The sequence below is a fragment of the Silurus meridionalis genome, chromosome 6, assembly GCF_014805685.1.
Source record: "Silurus meridionalis isolate SWU-2019-XX chromosome 6, ASM1480568v1, whole genome shotgun sequence".
In the NCBI taxonomy this organism is placed as follows: Eukaryota; Metazoa; Chordata; class Actinopteri; order Siluriformes; family Siluridae; genus Silurus; species Silurus meridionalis.
In genome coordinates, this window is record NC_060889.1 from 5869313 (window position 1) to 5887152 (window position 17840).

Consider the following 17840-nt stretch of genomic DNA (forward strand, 5'->3'; position numbering starts at 1 on the left):
GCCATGGAGTCACCTGTCATAGAGAAGAGAATATAATGTTTTAACTGAAATAAATAAATAAATCACACCGCAACAAAATTATTCAGACCCACATTCTACATTTTTGCATCATCACACACAACACTGATTAATCACAATTTATATTATAATTATAAAAAGTCAATGTAAAACTCACCTAGTGAAAGCCACAGATACATGAATATAACCATGAACATGATGAATGGTTTTAGCTGAATTAAAATATTATGAGGTTATTTTGTTCTCTAAAAGCTTAATGAAGCTCCACCTCACAGCATCACATGACAGAGTCACCAATGTTACTGACAGCAAACACATAGTGTGTAAGGAGGTGTAATTATGTAAATACAATCATTTTCGGGTATTAAAACATATACTAACAATTACACTACTAAATATATTCGTTATATATTTTAGTGTGGAACTTCAGCTACTGTATAATAGATATTTAACCTAATGAAAGTTTTAGTAATTAATAAGCTTAATTGAGAATAAGGAGATTAAAAGAAATATGTTGTACTTCCTTTTTAAAGACTGTTAAGCCTCTTGATGCTCAGCTTTAATAAAAGTATGAGTTATTAGTATTATTGAGTATTTTTCTTATGACAGTTTATTGTGAAGTGGACAGAGAATGTGAGCAGGGTTGTGTGGAGCTCTAGTACTTTTCCCACAATAAGATAAGTGACTGCGCCATCTTGTGTTCACCAAGGAGAAAAACCTTAACCCTAGAATCATGTAGTATGAAAGAGGGAGTGATTCTGAGATTAATTCTTGTAGTCTGCACTCTGCCTCAGCTAACAAGGATTTAGAAATCTTCCAACAGTTACTGTTTTTACCACCTGCTCTTTACCCATCATACAGTTTACACTGCAGACACACAGTCTAGACAAGATTATAAAGAAAATAACTCTTCAGTTCACTGTGAAATTCTGCTATGAGGATTGAGGCGAGTCTTGTCTTTAGTGCTCTGGCTACATGGAATTGTAGCATGAGGTTACAGAAATGTATAAGTATAATGTAACACCACATTAAAAGAAAATCCATGAAGTAAAATAAATGTACAAATCTTAGAATGTGATGTGTTTAGTAGCAGCACAGTGACACAGTGAGTAGTGTTGCTGCATCACAGCTCCAGGGTTCCTAGTTTGATGCTGAGGTGAAGTTACTGTTAGTTTGTGTGCAGTTTTGCTTTTCCACCCCGTGTCTGTTTGAGTTTCCAAAAAAAAAACATGACAGTAGGAAATTTGCTGTGATTAAATGTCCCTCAGTGTGAATGAGTGTGTGAAAGGGTTTGTGCAGGGTGTTGCAGAAGACTGACATCCAATTCTGAGTGTATTCTCACCTCATACTAAGCAGATCTCAGTACAGGCTTTAAAGTCACCATGATCCTGACCAGTGAAAAATAAATACCAAAGGATTAATGCTCTCTTTTAATGATGCAATGTGTGCCATTGATATCAACTCTTTATATTGAGAGAGATAAATAGAGAATCCCCCAACAAAGGCATGTACATTTCCAGAACTGCCTTCAATATAAGAAAACTGTGTAGAGGTTTTTGTACAGTGCAGCTGGATTTCCTGTCACTGTGGGCTGCAGAGCACAGTAGTATAGAGCAGAGTCTGATACAGCAGCAGAGGAGATGATCAGATCCACTTTCTTACTAATTTTTTCTAGTTTTATGGACAATCGTAGATTAGGTGGTTGAGCTTTTGTGACATGTTCACTGGTTTCTTGGATCAGCAGCAGAAACTCTGGTCTTGATCCAGGTTTTTGTTGATACCAGTGAAGTCTGTCAACTGATCCAGTATATGTGCAGGACAGTGTGATGTTGCTGCCTTCAGTTACAGATAAAGTGGTTTCTTCTGGTCTAATGCTGATATCAGCAGATTCTACTGTAAAAAAATACAATCATTTCATGACCATTTTTTCAATAATAAATTAAAGTGGTTTGTGTTCATAAAAAAATAATAATTTCACATGTAAAATAAAACTTACCAATATCAGCAATAGTGAAGAAAAGTAAGAAGAGGAGTAACATTGTGATCCTGAGTGTTTAGTTCAGACCTCCAGCTTTAGAAATAAATGTCAGGGTTGTGGATGTGAGATCGTCTCTGATGTCTCCACTTGTAGCTCCGCCCACTCATATTTATTCATAGACATCTAAACTCTGCTTCATTTGTACTGTAAAAGTTGTACATATTTATTTTTATTATTATTATTATTATTAGTAGTAGTAGTAGTAGTAGTAGTAGTAGTAGTAGTTATTTTTATTTTCCCCATTAATACAGTTCTAAGAGGCCAAGGACATATAGACATCAAAAATTGCTTAAATTGTACAGTTGTATAATAAAGATAGTGGTATATATTAATAATCTCTTATTTTGTGTAGTTTTCAGCACACATTCAATATTTCAAACAAAATAATACACTATATAAGAGTGTTCAGTTTGTATACCACTTTTATTGAATCTCGGATATAATAAATAAATAAAATCTCTGTTATTTATAGACAGAGTTGAAGTAGACTTTTAGATTGGAAGGTAAAGTTTACACATACAATATATTCAAGCACGAATATCATAAACATTCAAAGCAACACCAAAGAGTTTAAATTGAAAAAGAAAAATGTATTTGGAATAAAAAGCTCCCCCTACTAGGGAAAAGTAAATAATTCTCTTTACTCATATGAAGTAGTTTTTGTTCAGTGTATTTGAGTTTCCTGTCACTGTGGGCTGCAGGATGCAGTAGTACAATGCAGAGTCTGATACTGAAGCAGAGAAGATCTCCAAATCCACACGCTTCACGCTCTTATGAATTTTAGCAGATATATGAGGATGAGGAGTTTCAGCTCTCTGATTTGCTCCTGATTCCATCAGGAGAACGAGGAAATCTGGTGCAGCGTTGGAATATTGTCGATACCACTGTATATTGTTCATAGTAAGAGTGTATTCATAAACACAGGAGAGTGTAACTGCTTGCTCCTCTTTAGCATAGACAGCAGAAGATGTGGGAGTAATGCTGTCCTGTGTGCTCTCACCTGAAGAGGACATTCATTTCAGAAAATTATAATCATATATATTATTTACATACATTCTTATAATCTAAAACAGTTTTGTTTCTTATACTTTAACATTTCTTTACAGTTTCAAACTCATAAAGCCTTTAAAAAAAGATACACAGGATAAATGTAACACAAGATGATCTATGAAGAATCCACTTTCTTCTGTAAAACATTTTTAAGGTTAATATAAAGGCCAGAGTTTGGTGAAGTAACTTTTAGTACTTAAAGCAGCTCTTTTGTACTTATTTAGAAATGATATTGAGATGAACTTACAGAGAAGAAGCACTAGTAGAATCAGTAGAAAGAGCAGCCTGTGGAGCTCCACCCACATGGGATATATCGTGTAGGAGAATGCTGAGGATGGAGCCATTAGGAAGGAGGAAAAGAGGAAGGGCAAGAAGGAGGTTTATGGATGTGATGAGGGAAGACATGCAGGTACTTGGTTTAAAAAAGGCAGGTTTAGAGAACAGGGGTTATGGAGATGCATGATCTCTAACGGGAGCAGCAAGATGAAGAAGAAGTCTAAACAAAAAATTTATTTCAGCCATTTCAATGCATGATTCCATATTTTGTTAGCACAGCAAGTGAAGCCATCAGTGTATCCTGTACCATTACCAGTTATACAATGTTACAGAAAAAAAAAAAAAACAATTCAAACATTCTAAACAAATCCAGCAGATGGAGAGTGAGTTAATCCTCAAAATGCTGATGTCAGCTGCTTGCTCTCTAAGGTAAAATGTCAATGTTGCCCCAGTTGATGTGACATAGCAGTTACGATCGGTCCTGTCGGTGAACAACCAATAAAAACAAATAATAAAATGTAAAATGTCTCCAAAGCAGTCTCTGCAATTTTAATTTAATTAATACTGATCTTGATATAGAGAATATACTTAGTTAGATTTTTATCCAGATGAATTGAATAATCAGCTAAAGTCAGCTGAAGTTCTTACTCTTTTGGGGAGAGGTTTGTATATTAAAAAAGCCTTAATGATAAACTAATGAGAAACAGTCTGAAAATAAGGGTATAGCTTCACATCATGAATAGTTCACAAGACAGAAGAGCTGAATATGGCCAGTAAGTGTACAGATTCCATTATTGCTGCATATACAGATTCTGTTCCAGCCAAAGCAGCAACTCCAACTGACTCTACCTGATCAATTTACTGGATATGTAAATAAATATAATGTGCAGGTCCTGTTTCTGTATAGTAAAAGACAACAGATGCATATTAAAGTAAATAAAAAAAAATCAACCTGTTCTATATAAAGATTCGTCTTCATTCTCTTCTAATCAATAAAGGTTACATTTCTCTCCTTGTTAGAATGGAGAATTAGTCCACAAACACGTTGTAAGATTTCCAGGTTGTTTATTTTGACTTAAACAGTAAGTCCTAAACATACACAAGTCACTCCCTAGGAATTTACACTGAGACATAGACCAATAATCAAACAATAAGAGCTACAGTCCATCCATTAGTACAGAATCTCTAAACAATCTCCTGAATCCAGCACAGCTTCAGTACTGTATTAAAGTAAGTTTTGTTCAGAGGGTCCACCCTTTAGTTCCACACACTAGACAATGAACATTAATGCCTTCCATTAATTCCTAAAAATCTACACCATGTTGTTTTGCTGTGTGTCCATGTGTATAAAAAGTCAGGTATGGCAGTATGCAGTCATCCAGCAAACGGTGAAGGAGCATCCAGATCATCTCTACACACTGAATCATCATGGAGTCCAGAGCTTCTCTCCATTCTAGCCCTGCTGCTTGGCTTCTCACAAGCTATCTATCTCTCCCAACCTGACGGGGAGGACATCACAACTAGGATTCTCACCATCAACAAAGGTCTAAAAACTTGCTGATCTCAACCACACTCGACCAGCATCATTACTGCTATGTACATTTAGGAATAGAACCTGCTCTAGGATGTTTTTTATGATTTCTTTTGATAAAATATTGTGTGCATCAGTGACAAAAATTCAGGTGGGCAAAATGTCATGGCAAGAAGTGTATTTGATTTTAAATCACCAGCAGGTTATCCCTTATTGTTTCTCTGTATGAAGGATCCAGTGAACTGCTGCTGGAGGGAGACATACTCGCAACAAGAAGCAGGAATGCTCTGGTCTGCCTCTACAACAACTGTTTTTGGAAAAAGTCGCACATTGAGCTCAGATTTCTGTAAGTAATATACCGTTTAATTTACATTAGTCAGTTAAATCACATCTTTTTTCTTATTAATGCATTGGCCATTTTCTTCACAGCTTCTTTTGATACGACTGTTATTGCCAATGCCATGGCAAGTTTCCACAACAAAACCTGCATTCGTTTTGTTCCCAGAACAAGTGAAATTGATTACATCAGGATTGAAAGCAATGATGGGTGAGCTTCATTAAATTGTTTAACATTCCCTATACATGCTTGTTACGAGCTTGATGTTCTTTATTCTTGAATTCTATTCTTGTATGTTGACATTAGTGTCATAGTCAGTTCTTCACATCTGCTCTTTTTCCTCTCAGCTGCTACTCTGATGTGGGCAAAACAGGTGGTTCTCAGGTAGTCTCTCTCAGCAGGTTCGGCTGTGTTTGTCACGGCGTCATCGAGCACGAGTTGAACCATGCACTCGGTTTCTACCACGAGCACGTTCGAAGCGACCGTGATAAATATGTCACCATCAACTGGCAAAACATCGACCCAACAACAACAAAGTCTAATTATGATTTGAAGAACACCAACAACCTCAACACGCCGTACGACTACTCCTCTGTGATGCACTATGGAAACACAGCTTTCTCCATCAATAGTCTGGACACCATCACCCCTATTCCTAATCCTTCTGTGATGATTGGACACAGACAAGAGCTTTCCAGTATAGACATTAAGAGGATCAACATTCTCTACAACTGCTGAACGTGTCCAGAATGTTTGTCTTGATTTAAATTTACTTTAGTATCATATTGCTATGTATGTAATGATGCAATAAAATGGCTACAATCATGTTTGACTTACTATGTACTTTAATTTCTTAAATCTAAACAGCATAAATCTGTTTCCTACACTCATAAATCTACATCAATTATTGTCAAATCTGCAATGTCTGAACCTGAATATCATTTGTGTTCAGTGATTTTATTAAATATCGTTTGTTATCAGTTTAACAGGATTGTAGAGGTGTCAAATTACATATTAGATAATATACGAGCAAAGAAGTTTTTCTCATGACTACATAAGAATAATAATCATAAAATATATTAGTCAGGATTTACACTACATTAAAGCACAGAGACGGCGCTGGTTAAAGTGGTAAATAAACTGGTATTGGTCTCTGATCAGGGCTGTGCCTCATTGATCATGTTGCTTGATTTTAATGAAGCATTTGAGACCTTGATGGAATACAACCCCGACTCCAAACAATTTACGACACTGTGAAAAATATAAATACAAACAGAATGCAATGATTTACAAACCTCATAAAGCCATATCTTATTAACAATAATTCAATTCATTTTTTCAATTACATTTTATTTGTATAGTGCTTTTAACAATGAACATTGTCTCAAAGCAGCTTTACACAGATAATGTGGTGATTAAACGTAAATATGTTCTTTGTAAGTATGTTTGTCCCTGATGAGCAACTGTGGCAAGAAAAAAATCCCCGAGATGGCACAATAAAACAGTGTGAAAAGGAGGAACTGTACCATAAAGTCTAATTTTATGGCTTATTTGGATCAAATCGATTCTGCAACCCTATTTACTGATCGTATTGATATTTTTAACCCCTAAGAATACAGAAGACAGGGTCTAAAAGGGTCTAAAATACTCCTATTGCTTCTTCAACTAAAAGAGTCATTTCAGAGTCGGCAAGTCGCCAAAGTCTACGGTGGGTTTTGTCCAAGTCATATCTTTAGTGTCTATAATGACAACATGAAATATATTAGTTTGAAATTTTTGCAAATGTATAAATAAATAATCTCATGTACATAAGTATTCACAGCCTCTGCTCAATGCTTTATTGAAGCACTTTTTGGCACCATTTACAGCCTCAAGTATTTTTGAGTATTATTCTACAAGCTTGGAACAACTATTTTTGGGCCGTTTCTCCCATTCTTCTTTGCAAAACTTTTTAAGCTCCATCAGGGTGGATGGAGAGTGCAGCACAGGCATTTTCAAATCTCTCCAAAGATGTTCAATCAGGTTCAAGTCTGGGCTCTGGCTGGGCCACTCAAGGACATTCACAGTGTTGTCCCATAGCCACTCCTTTGTTATCTTGGCTGTGTGCTTAGGGTTGTTGTCTGATTGGAAGACCCGAAGAACCGTCGCACCTGTCTGTGATCCAGAGCAATCTAATGCAGGTTTTCATCAAGAATGTATCTGTACATTGCTACATTTATCTTTCCCTCAATCATGACTCAGTTCCTGCCACTAAAAAAAAAAACCTCTGTATGATGCTGCCACCACCATGCTTCACTGTAGGGGTGGTCAGGGGTAAAATAGTCACTGTATGGTTGGCCAGGTGATGAGCGATGCCTGGTTTCCTCCAGACATGACGCTTGGCATTCAGGCCAAAGATTTCAATCTTTGTTTCTCGTGGTCTGAGAGTCCTTCTTGTGCCTTTTACTGAGGAGTGGCTTTCATCTGGGCACTCTACCATACAGGCTTGAATGGTGGAGTGCTGCACAGATGGTTGTTCTTCTGGAAGTTTCTGCTCTCTGCACAAAGAAACTCTAGAGCTCTTTCAGAGTGACCATCAGGTTCTTGGTCACCTCCATGATTAAGGCCCTTCTTCCCCACTCGCTCAATATGGCTGGGCAGCCCTGCTCTAAGAAGAGTCATGGTGGTTCCAAACTTCATCCAATTATGGGTGATGGAGGCCACTGTGCTTATTGGGAACTTTAATTCTGCAGAAATTGTTCTGTACCCGTCCCCAGATTTGTGCCTCAATACAATCCTGTCTTCAAGGTCTACAGACAATTACTTAGACTTCATGGCTTGGTTTGTGCTCTGACATACACTGATGTGTAGTTTTATCAGAATAGTGTCTCTATAAATGAGTTGAGCTACTAAGAGTAATCAGGGCAGGAGTGAGGATAATATTAGTGCAGTGTGTATGATAGAAGAACAGCTGTAGTTTATATCACAGAGGTTTTATTGTGAAAATGAGGATTCGTCATTAGAGAATGTGAGCAGGGTTGTGTGGAGCTCTAGTACTTTTCCCACAATAAGATAAGTGACTGCGCCATCTTGTGTTCACCAAGGAGAAAAACCTTAATATTAAAGTCATGTAGTATGAAAGAGGGAGTGATTCTGAGGTTAATTCTTGTAGTCTGCACTCTGCCTCAGCTAACAAGGATTTAGAAATCTTCCAACAGAGTTACTGTTTTTATCACCTGCTCTTTACCCATCATACAGTTTACACTGCAGACACACAGTCTAGACAAGATTATAAATAACTCTTCAGTTCACTGTGAAATTCTGCTATGAGGATTGAGGTGAGTCTTGTCTTTAGTGCTCTGGCTACATAGAGTTGTAGCATGAGGTTACAAAAATGTATAAGTATAATGTAACACCACATTAAAGAAAATCTATGAAGCAGAGAAAATGTAAATATCTTAGAATGTGATGTGTTTAGTAGCAGCACAGTGACACAGTGAGTAGTGTTGCTGCATCACAGCTCCAGGATTCCTAGTTTGATGCTGAGGTGAAGTTACTGTTAGTTTGTGTGCAGTTTTGTGTTTTGTGTATGTGTTGGTTTTCAAAAAAACCTGACAGTAGGAAATTTGCTGGGATTAAATGTCCCTCAGTGTGAATGAGTGTGTGAAAGGGTTTCTGCAGGGTGTTGCAGAAGACTGACATCCAATTCCGAGTGTATTCTCACCTCACACTAAGCAAATCTCAGTACAGGCTTTAAAGTCACCATGATCCTGACCAGTGAAAAATAATTACCAAAGGATTAATGCTCTCTTTTAATGATGCGAAATGTGCCATTGATATCAACTCTTGATATTGAGAAAGATAAATAGAGAATCCCCCAACAAAGGCATGTCAATTTCCAGAACTGCCTTCAATATAACAAAACTGTGACAGAGTTTTTGTACAGTGCAGCTGGATTTCCTGTCACTGTGGGCTGCAGAGCACAGTAGTATAGAGCAGAGTCTGATATAGCAGCAGAGGAGATGATCAGATCCACTTTCTTACTAATTTTATCAAGTTTTATGGACAATCGTGGATGAGGTGGTTGAGCTTCTATGACTTGTTTACCGCTTTCATAGATCAGCAGCAGAAACTCTGGTCTTGATCCAGGTTTTTGTTAATACCAGTGAAGTCTGTTAACTGATCCAGTATATGTGCAGGACAGTGTGATGTTGCTGCCTTCAGTTACAGATAAAGTGGTTTCTTCTGGTTGAATGCTGTTATCAGCAGCTTCTACTATAAAATAAATTATATATCATGACCATATTTTTCAATAATAAATTTAAGTTTCTGTCCATTAAAATAAATAATTCCATGTGTAATATAAAACTTACCAATATCAGCAATAGTGAAGAAAAGTAAGAAAAGGAATAACATTGTGATCCTGAGTGTTTAGTTCAGACCTCCAACTTTAGAAATAAATATCATGGTTGTGTATGTGAGATTGTCTCTGATGTCTCCACATGTAGCTCCGCCCACTCATATTTATTGATCTACTCTGCTTAATTTTTACTGTAAAAGTTGTACATATTTATTTTTTATTTTTTATAGCATATAGGCATATAGACATTTTATTTATTCATGTGATAAATTTATTTTTTATTTTTGGAATCTCAACTTATGTATATTAATTTGTCAAAAATTGCTTAAATTGTACAGTTGTATAATAAAAATAGTGGTATATATTAATAATCTTCTATTTTGTGTAGTTTTCAGCACACATTCAATGTTTCAAACAAAATAATACACTATATAACAGCGTTTTGTTTGTATACCACTTTTATTAAATCTCGGATAAAAGAAATAAATAAAATCTCTGTTATTAATAGACAGAGTTAAAGTAGACTTTTAGATTGGAAGGTAAAGTTTACACATACAATATATTCAAGCACAAACATCATAAACATTCAAAGCAACACCAAAGAGTGGAAATTTAAAAAGAAAATTTTATTTGGAATAAAAAGATAGACAGCTCCCGCTCCTGGGGAAAAGTAAAACAATTTTTTTTTCTCATATGAAGTAATTTTTGTACAGTGTATTTGAGTTTCCTGTCACTGTGAGCTGCAGGATGCAGTAGTAAAATGCAGAGTTTCTTCTGTAAAACATTTTTAAGGTTATTATAAAGGCCAGATTTCGGTGAAGTAACTTTTAGTACTTAAAGCATATCTTTTGTACTTATTTAGAAATGATATTGAGATGAACTTACATAGAAGAAGCACTAGTAGAATCAGTAGAAAGAGCAGTATGATGGAGATGGATGAAAAAAGGGAATGAGTGCAGTTTACTATAGAAGCCTCTGGAGCTCCACCTTTTAAACTTTTCCTGACTGGATTTGTCACCAGGGGGCGCTAAGTATTGTATCCCTGAAGGGCAAATTACGGTTTAAAAAAAACTTTATTTCGGCTTCTCCCATTACGGGTCGCCACAGCGGATCATCCGTATTAATTCAAATGCCACAAAAACATGGCTGCCATTAGCCCCAGACCGAGTATGAACTCTAGACTGAACTTAGCTCCAATGTAAATATTTGTAATTTGTGCTAGTACAGAACTATGCTAACTTAGCTAATCTACTTCCTCTACATCATTTGTTGTAATTATAGCTGTCAATCTACTTATTACATATAGAGAAAACTAACAAATCCAAAAACACAAGGAAAATTTAGACAAGGAAAAGATAGTTATAGTTAGTGAATGGAAACTTACCGATCATTGCACGAGACACCTGTCATTTAAGATATACAGGAAGTATGAAATCTTATATCTTTGTTTCTTGTTAAGATCTCCGTTTACTTTAAATTATTTTTTATTTTGATTAGTGCACCATTAAATATAAAAGAATATGAAAAGAATTCACAGCGCTTAACTTTTTCCACATTTTGTTATGTTACAGCATTATTCCAGAAAACCAGTCATTAGAGTTCCACAAGCCATTGCACTTTAGATAAATGAGGAGGGTTGCGTTAGGAAGGGCATTCGGCATAATACATGTGCCAAATCAAATATGCAGATCACGAATCAACGAACTTTGCACTTTTGACCCCAGGTACCTAAAGTCATCCACCTGACGAGTGATGAGTATGGACAGGATTAGAAATTTGTTTATTAGAGGGACCGTCAATGTGGGTAGTTTGGAGAAAATGTAAAAAAAGGCCCAATTAAGATGGTTTGGACATGTCTAGGAGGGACATGGGGTATATCGGTAGGAGAATGCTGAGGATGGAGCCACCAGGAAGGAGGAAAAGAGGAAGGGCAAGAAGGAGGTTTATGGATGTGGTAAGGGAAGATATGCAGGTACTTGGTTTAAAAGAGGCAGATGTACAAGACAGGGGGTATGGAGATACATGATCTCTAACAGGAGCAGCAAGACGAAGAAGAAGTATAAACAAAAAAAATTATTTCAGCCATTTCAATGCATGATTCCATATTTTGTTAACACAGCAAGTGAAGCCATCAGTGTATCCTGTACCATTACCAGTTATACAATGTTACAGAAAAAAATTTATCAATTCAAACATTCTCAACAAATCCAGCAGTTGGAGCGTGAGTTAATCCTCAAAATGCTGATGTCAGCTGCTTGCTCTCTAAGGTAAAATGTCAATGTTGCCCCAGTTGATGTGACATAGCAGTTACGATCAGTCCTGTCGGTGAACAACCAATAAAAACAAATAATAAAATGTAAAATGTCTCCAAAGCAGTCTCTGCAATTTTAATTTTAATTGTACAAATATTTATATTTAGAACATAAATATGCCGCACCTGTCTATAAGCCGCTACACTGAAACTAATGTACTTTACACAGGCTTTAATGAAAGACAGTGTCTGTTACACGGTGTAATGGGTGAAATATGTTGTGGCTCCTTTTAGAGCAGAGCGGCATTTTGGGAATAGCACTTCACTGCATTCTCCTGGTATTACTGTGTGTGTGTGTGTGTGTGTGTGTGAGACTGAGGATTATGTGCCCATTATTTTCTTATGCTCATTTCTAAGTTTCTTTGTGTTACGTCCCATTGGATGTTCGTGTGTGTGTGGGTGTTTGTCTCTCTCTCTATTGGTTCACCTTCCTGTCAATTTCTCAAGGTTCCTCCCTGTTTGAACTGCTATTGGCTAGGGAGGTAATCATTGTTTGTGACCTGACTGCACCTGTGGCCAATCCGGTCAGCTGCTGGAGTTTAAAAAGAGGACTGCATGAGCGTTAGGGACAGCACCATTTGTTTTTTTGTATTGTTGTGTTTGAAGCATTGAAACATTCTGTTTCTTGTATTTTTCCCTGTTTGACTTGGTTTTGTACAATATTTGTTAAGTTAAAGTTAATGTTATCTTGTTTTGTTTATATTCTGATAACAACCCTTGTGTTTTCCCCAGGAGTGTTGGGCAGGTAGTATGTCACGTGACTTACATCTTGCAACATGTAGATGATGTTATGTATAGAGACACGAGCTAGGAGTGTGCGCTACTTTTGTAGTTTGGTTAGTTTAGAGTAGGTAAGCTAGGGCGTGTAGAGGCGCTGGAAGAATTTTGTTTAGAGTTAGATTAGTGGTTTATTACTGAGATAGTTGGGGTTTTTTTATTGTGTTCTTTTCTTTAGCGCCACTACCCGCCTCTCTCTCCTGTGGGATTATTTATTATGTTTTGGTTTTGACTAGTGTGTAAATATTATATATACTTTGCCATATGTTCCTCATTGTTTGAATAAATCCTTTTATATTATACTTGGTTTACGTGTCCTTTTCCCCGGCCTATTTACAGAATGGATCACAGTATGAATGTTACAGTTTCAAACCCTAGACGTATAAAAAGAAGCTGTAACACTTTGACTAACCCATAACGCTGTTGCCAAGAAAAATAAAGCATGAGTTTTGGAAACCTGTCTGTGCTTATATGATTTCTGTTGCAACTAAAGTTTTAGTGAGCTCTCCCTTCACCCAGACTCAACGCACTACAATGACTTGTATCTAAACAGTAGCCTAACAAGTAAGTCATTGTTCACTGTCTTCCTCCTTCCTTTCACAACTACAGTGGTACCTTGACCTACGAGTGCATTAATGTACGAGTTTTCCGAGGTACGAGCGGTCACTCGGTCGATTTTTCTGCTTCGTTACGCGAGCAAAAAATTAAGGTATGAGCTCGAGATGCGCTGCTAGATGGTGAAGCAAAGCCAGAAAGCGAAGATTGTAACAAAAATTAAGATAAGCAAAGAAGAAAAAGTACGAATTTTAAAGTTTAGGGATACGTAGTGTACAGGAGTAATAGTAAAAAATGAGTTTTCCCTCTGCCTCCGCTTATCGCCTTTACCCCCTCCCCACACTCACTCACTCACTCACACACTCTCTCTCTCTCTCTCTCTCTCTCTCTCTCTCTCTCACACACACCCCGGCATTTTCGTTAGCTCAAGTCGTCTCATCTCCAAGGAAAATACACTGAATAAAACCTTATATCTTTACATACTCTTTTTATTATGTTTTTATACAAGATTTGTTATTTAGAAATTTATTTTCCAATTTAATAACATGAAACATAAAAATGGGGTGTCATTTTGAGAGTTGGAACGGATTAATGCCATTTTAAGTATTTTCAATATGGAAAACTGATTTGATGTGTGAGCAAACTCGTCCACGGAACGAATTAAACTCGTAGGTCAAGGTACGACTGTATTTCTTTTGGGAGTTTATCTTTTGGCATCGTTGTGCATTTAAAAATCAACACTGGTGAAAGTCTTTCTCCCGAAGCCATGCAGCTCAGAACACAGGTAAGGTGCGTGTTTTCACTTCCGTTTGGAAATTTTTATTGGTCTAATGTTAAGTCGCTCAGTTTTTAGTCTTGAAATTTGTGAAACCAGGAAAAACACAGGAAAAATCCATAAATTAGCCGCTTCGTTGTTTAAGCCGTTCAAAACGTGGGGAAAAAGTAGCGGCTTATAGTCCGAAAAATACGGTACATAGTAAGTCAAACATGATTGTAGCCATTTTATTGCATCATTACATACATAGCAATACGATACTAAAGTAAACTTAAATCAAGGCAAACATTCTGGACACATTCAGCAGTTTTAGAGAATGTTGATCCTCTTAATGTCGATACTGGAGCCAAAAAAACTGAGCGACATGACATTAGACTAATGAACTTTGCGAACGGAAACGAAAAAACGCACTTCACCTGTGTTCTGAGCTGCAAGGCATAGTTTTTTACTATCACTCCATCTAGCAGTGATGTCTCGAGCTCGTACTTAAATTTTTTGCTCGCGTAACGAAGCAGAAAAATCGACCGAGTGACCGCTCGTACCTCGGAAAACTCGTACATTAATGCACTCGTAGGTCAAGGTACCACTGTAGTTATGAAAGGAAGGAGGAAGACAGTGAACAATGACTTACTTGGTCGGCTACTGTTTAGATGCAAGCAGTTGTAGCGCATTGAGTCTGGGTGAAGGGAGAGCTCACTAAAACTTTAGTTACAACAGAAATCATATAATCACAGACAGGTTTCCAAAAGTATAAGTAATAGTAAGTTCAGTAGAGTCTCTGGTAGTTTTGGTCTCTAATCGACGATCATCAGGAGTGCGCCCATCACCAGATCTTGATCTTGCACCTTTATACAATAAAAACTGTGGTGCACTGTTAGGATATTGTTTATACCAATAAAGCCAAATGTGTTCACTGCCTGAATCATAGAAACATTTCAGAGTAACAGTTTCTGTTTCATGTTTGACAATGTTGATGTCTAACGGCCCAATTGTATCTGCAAAACTGCCTGCTGTAATAAAAGAAAGTAAAGAAATAAATATTGAAAGTATTTTTAATGTTAGCACAGCAACTATATTACTGCCTAATTACATGAATATTAATTACAATAACAAAATTATTAAATGGTGAAGAATTACCTGTAACTACAGTGAGAATCAGTGGTGTGTATCTCACTATGTACAGTAAGGTGTAGAGTTGAGTCATTTCTGAACACAGCTCTGTGAGGATTCTGTATAATAGTGCTGTATGTGCTGATCTTTACACATGAGGGAACACGTCTCTAGAAGACCACACCCAGGAAGTGCTGCTGTTGTAGTAAAACACTGTACAGATCATCACTTCACAGTATCAGTGACAGTGAATTGAGTCTCCAATACACACACAACTATTCCACTGTTCCTGATCAACACACTGCATTTGACTTCACCTTTTACACACAGCTGGAGTTAGAGATGTGTGTTGTGTCTTTAGATTGAAGAAAGACACTATTTATCTCCCTCAATAAGCAAACTTTCTTTACATTATTTCATTATTTATAATGTATGTGTTCAGCACAGAATCTTGTGAAAGTGTGCAGTGTAGCCTCAGATTCTTATTCTTACTTAATGTGTTCTTCTGCTGTTGTATGTGTTGTGCAATGAGATGCTTGATTCAGATATTAAAGCTTTATTCTGTCACCTCCAGTCAGTCTGATCATTCTCCTCTCACCTCTTAACAACTAGACATTTCTGTACAGATATTTGTTGTTTATTTTATTTTGTTGTTCTTTGTCTGGCACACAAACACACACCAATCATAGTTGTCGCATTTTTCCATTATAATGCTTTCAAAAAGGTCAGTTTTTTTAACATCTGGCGCCTTTATAACATGCACATCATTGTCGTACCAATATAAAAAAAGTAATGTATTTCTGGAGAATTTATTAAAGGCTTGTGTCAGAACATGTAAGATACTGAGACAAACTGTGAGTTGAGCCTAAATCTACTGTACATGTTAATTAAGGGTGAGAAGGAACAAGTGTGAGAGATCAGAGACATGTGACCAAGTCATGTGATTTCAGGGGATGATGGGTAAAGTTATTTCATGGCCATGATCCTGACAAAAAGATACAGCATTAACTGACATCCAGTAAAGGAACATGCATTTGTGTGTATTCATGATGAATAAATTACTTTATTGACTGATTGTTTAACTGAGACATAATGATTATAAGAATTCATAAAGAAAACTGAACAGGAAAGATTTATTCTAATTAAAAATGACACAGTCCAGTAACAGCTGACATAATGGCTTTGTTAAAGTCAAAACAATACTTTTTATTCAAGAAAAATTTTGTGTAATTTATTTATTTACTTTTTTTTATTTATTTTTTTTTTTTTTATTTATTCCAGCTGTATGTTACCTCAACATTTGTTCTTATCTGTGGTTGACTGATACACTGGTAAAAGGATTATCTTTAATCTGTGGTTTTATTCACTTCATATAAACCATTGTTAGGTTTTTGTACAGCTTTTCAATGACTTTGTATTACTGTGCTACGTCTCTAAGAGCGCAGTGATAGAGAGCAGAATCTGAGAGCTTTAGACCTCTGATAGTAAGTTCAGTAGAGTCTCTGGTAGTTTTGGACTCTAATCGAGTGTCAGTGGGTTTGCGCTCTGTAGATGCTGACCTTGCACCTTTATACAGTAAAAATTGTGGTGTGCTGTTTGGATATTGTTTGTACCAGTAAAGCCAAATGCGTTCACTGTTTGTCTCATATGAACATTTTAGAGTAACAGTTTCCGTTTCTTTACTTATGATGTTGGCATCTTTATCAGTCGGTCCAATTTTGTCTCCAAAACTGCCTGCAAAAAAGAAGATAAAGTAAGCACACTAAAGAATTTACTTAAAAAATAAATAGTCTAAAGCCTTAAAACATGAAAATGTACACTGAATTAACTGGTGAATATGAATTACCTGTAACTACAGTGAGAATCAGTGGTGTGTATCTCACTATGTACAGTAAGGTGTAGAGTTGAGTCATTTCTGAACACAGCTCTGTGAGGATTCTGTATAATAGTGCTGTATGTGCTGAACTTTACACATGAGGGAACACGTCTCTAGAAGACCACACCCAGGAAGTGCTGCTGTTGTAGTATAACACTGTACAGATCATCACTTCACAGTATCAGTGACAGTGAACTGAATCTCCGAATACAATACACAACTATTCCTAATCACTTATCATGACTGATTGTGTCTTTAATTATTGTTATAGAATTTTTAAATCATAAAATAATTAAGCTTGACTTTTTCAAACATCACATTCATGATATTTTAGGAAAGTTGTGGAAGGTTCATATAGTCCTTCATAGAGTGTTTGAAATGTAAATCTGAGTAACATTTTACTTTGAAGACATTAAAAGTATTCCATTACCATCTTGTGCTGTCAGTTCTGTATTTTGACTCCACATAGCAGCAAGAGCACTGAGGAACAATAAACAGAAGGAACAGATTGCTGCCTAAGAACCTGACTATCTAACACCAGTGTGCAGGATCAAGAGCTATTTTAAATATGACATCCTTTATCAGGATCATATTTTCATCTTAAACCTCAGCAGAAACTATTCTTTCTAATTAAAGATTCATTTTCTGTTGGTTTCTTAATTGTTTTGTCAAACAATACCATCACCCAACACAGGTAAGAAGATAATTGTTGATATTTTGAGCAATTAAACATAAAAGTTTTGAACTAAGAAAGTAACCTGTATTTAAATGAAACAGGTGAACAGCTCCCCCTTCTGATGGGGAAAATAAATCAAGCTTCACTTTTTGTACAGTGTGTATGAGTTTT

The 17840-nt window shown here is 36.4% G+C and overlaps 1 pseudogene; it reads left to right on the plus strand.

Annotated features, from left to right (window-relative positions):
- Positions 1-4810: 4810 nt before the first annotated feature.
- On the plus strand, positions 4811-5988 carry LOC124386877 (annotated as a pseudogene).
- Positions 5989-17840: the final 11852 nt, after the last annotated feature.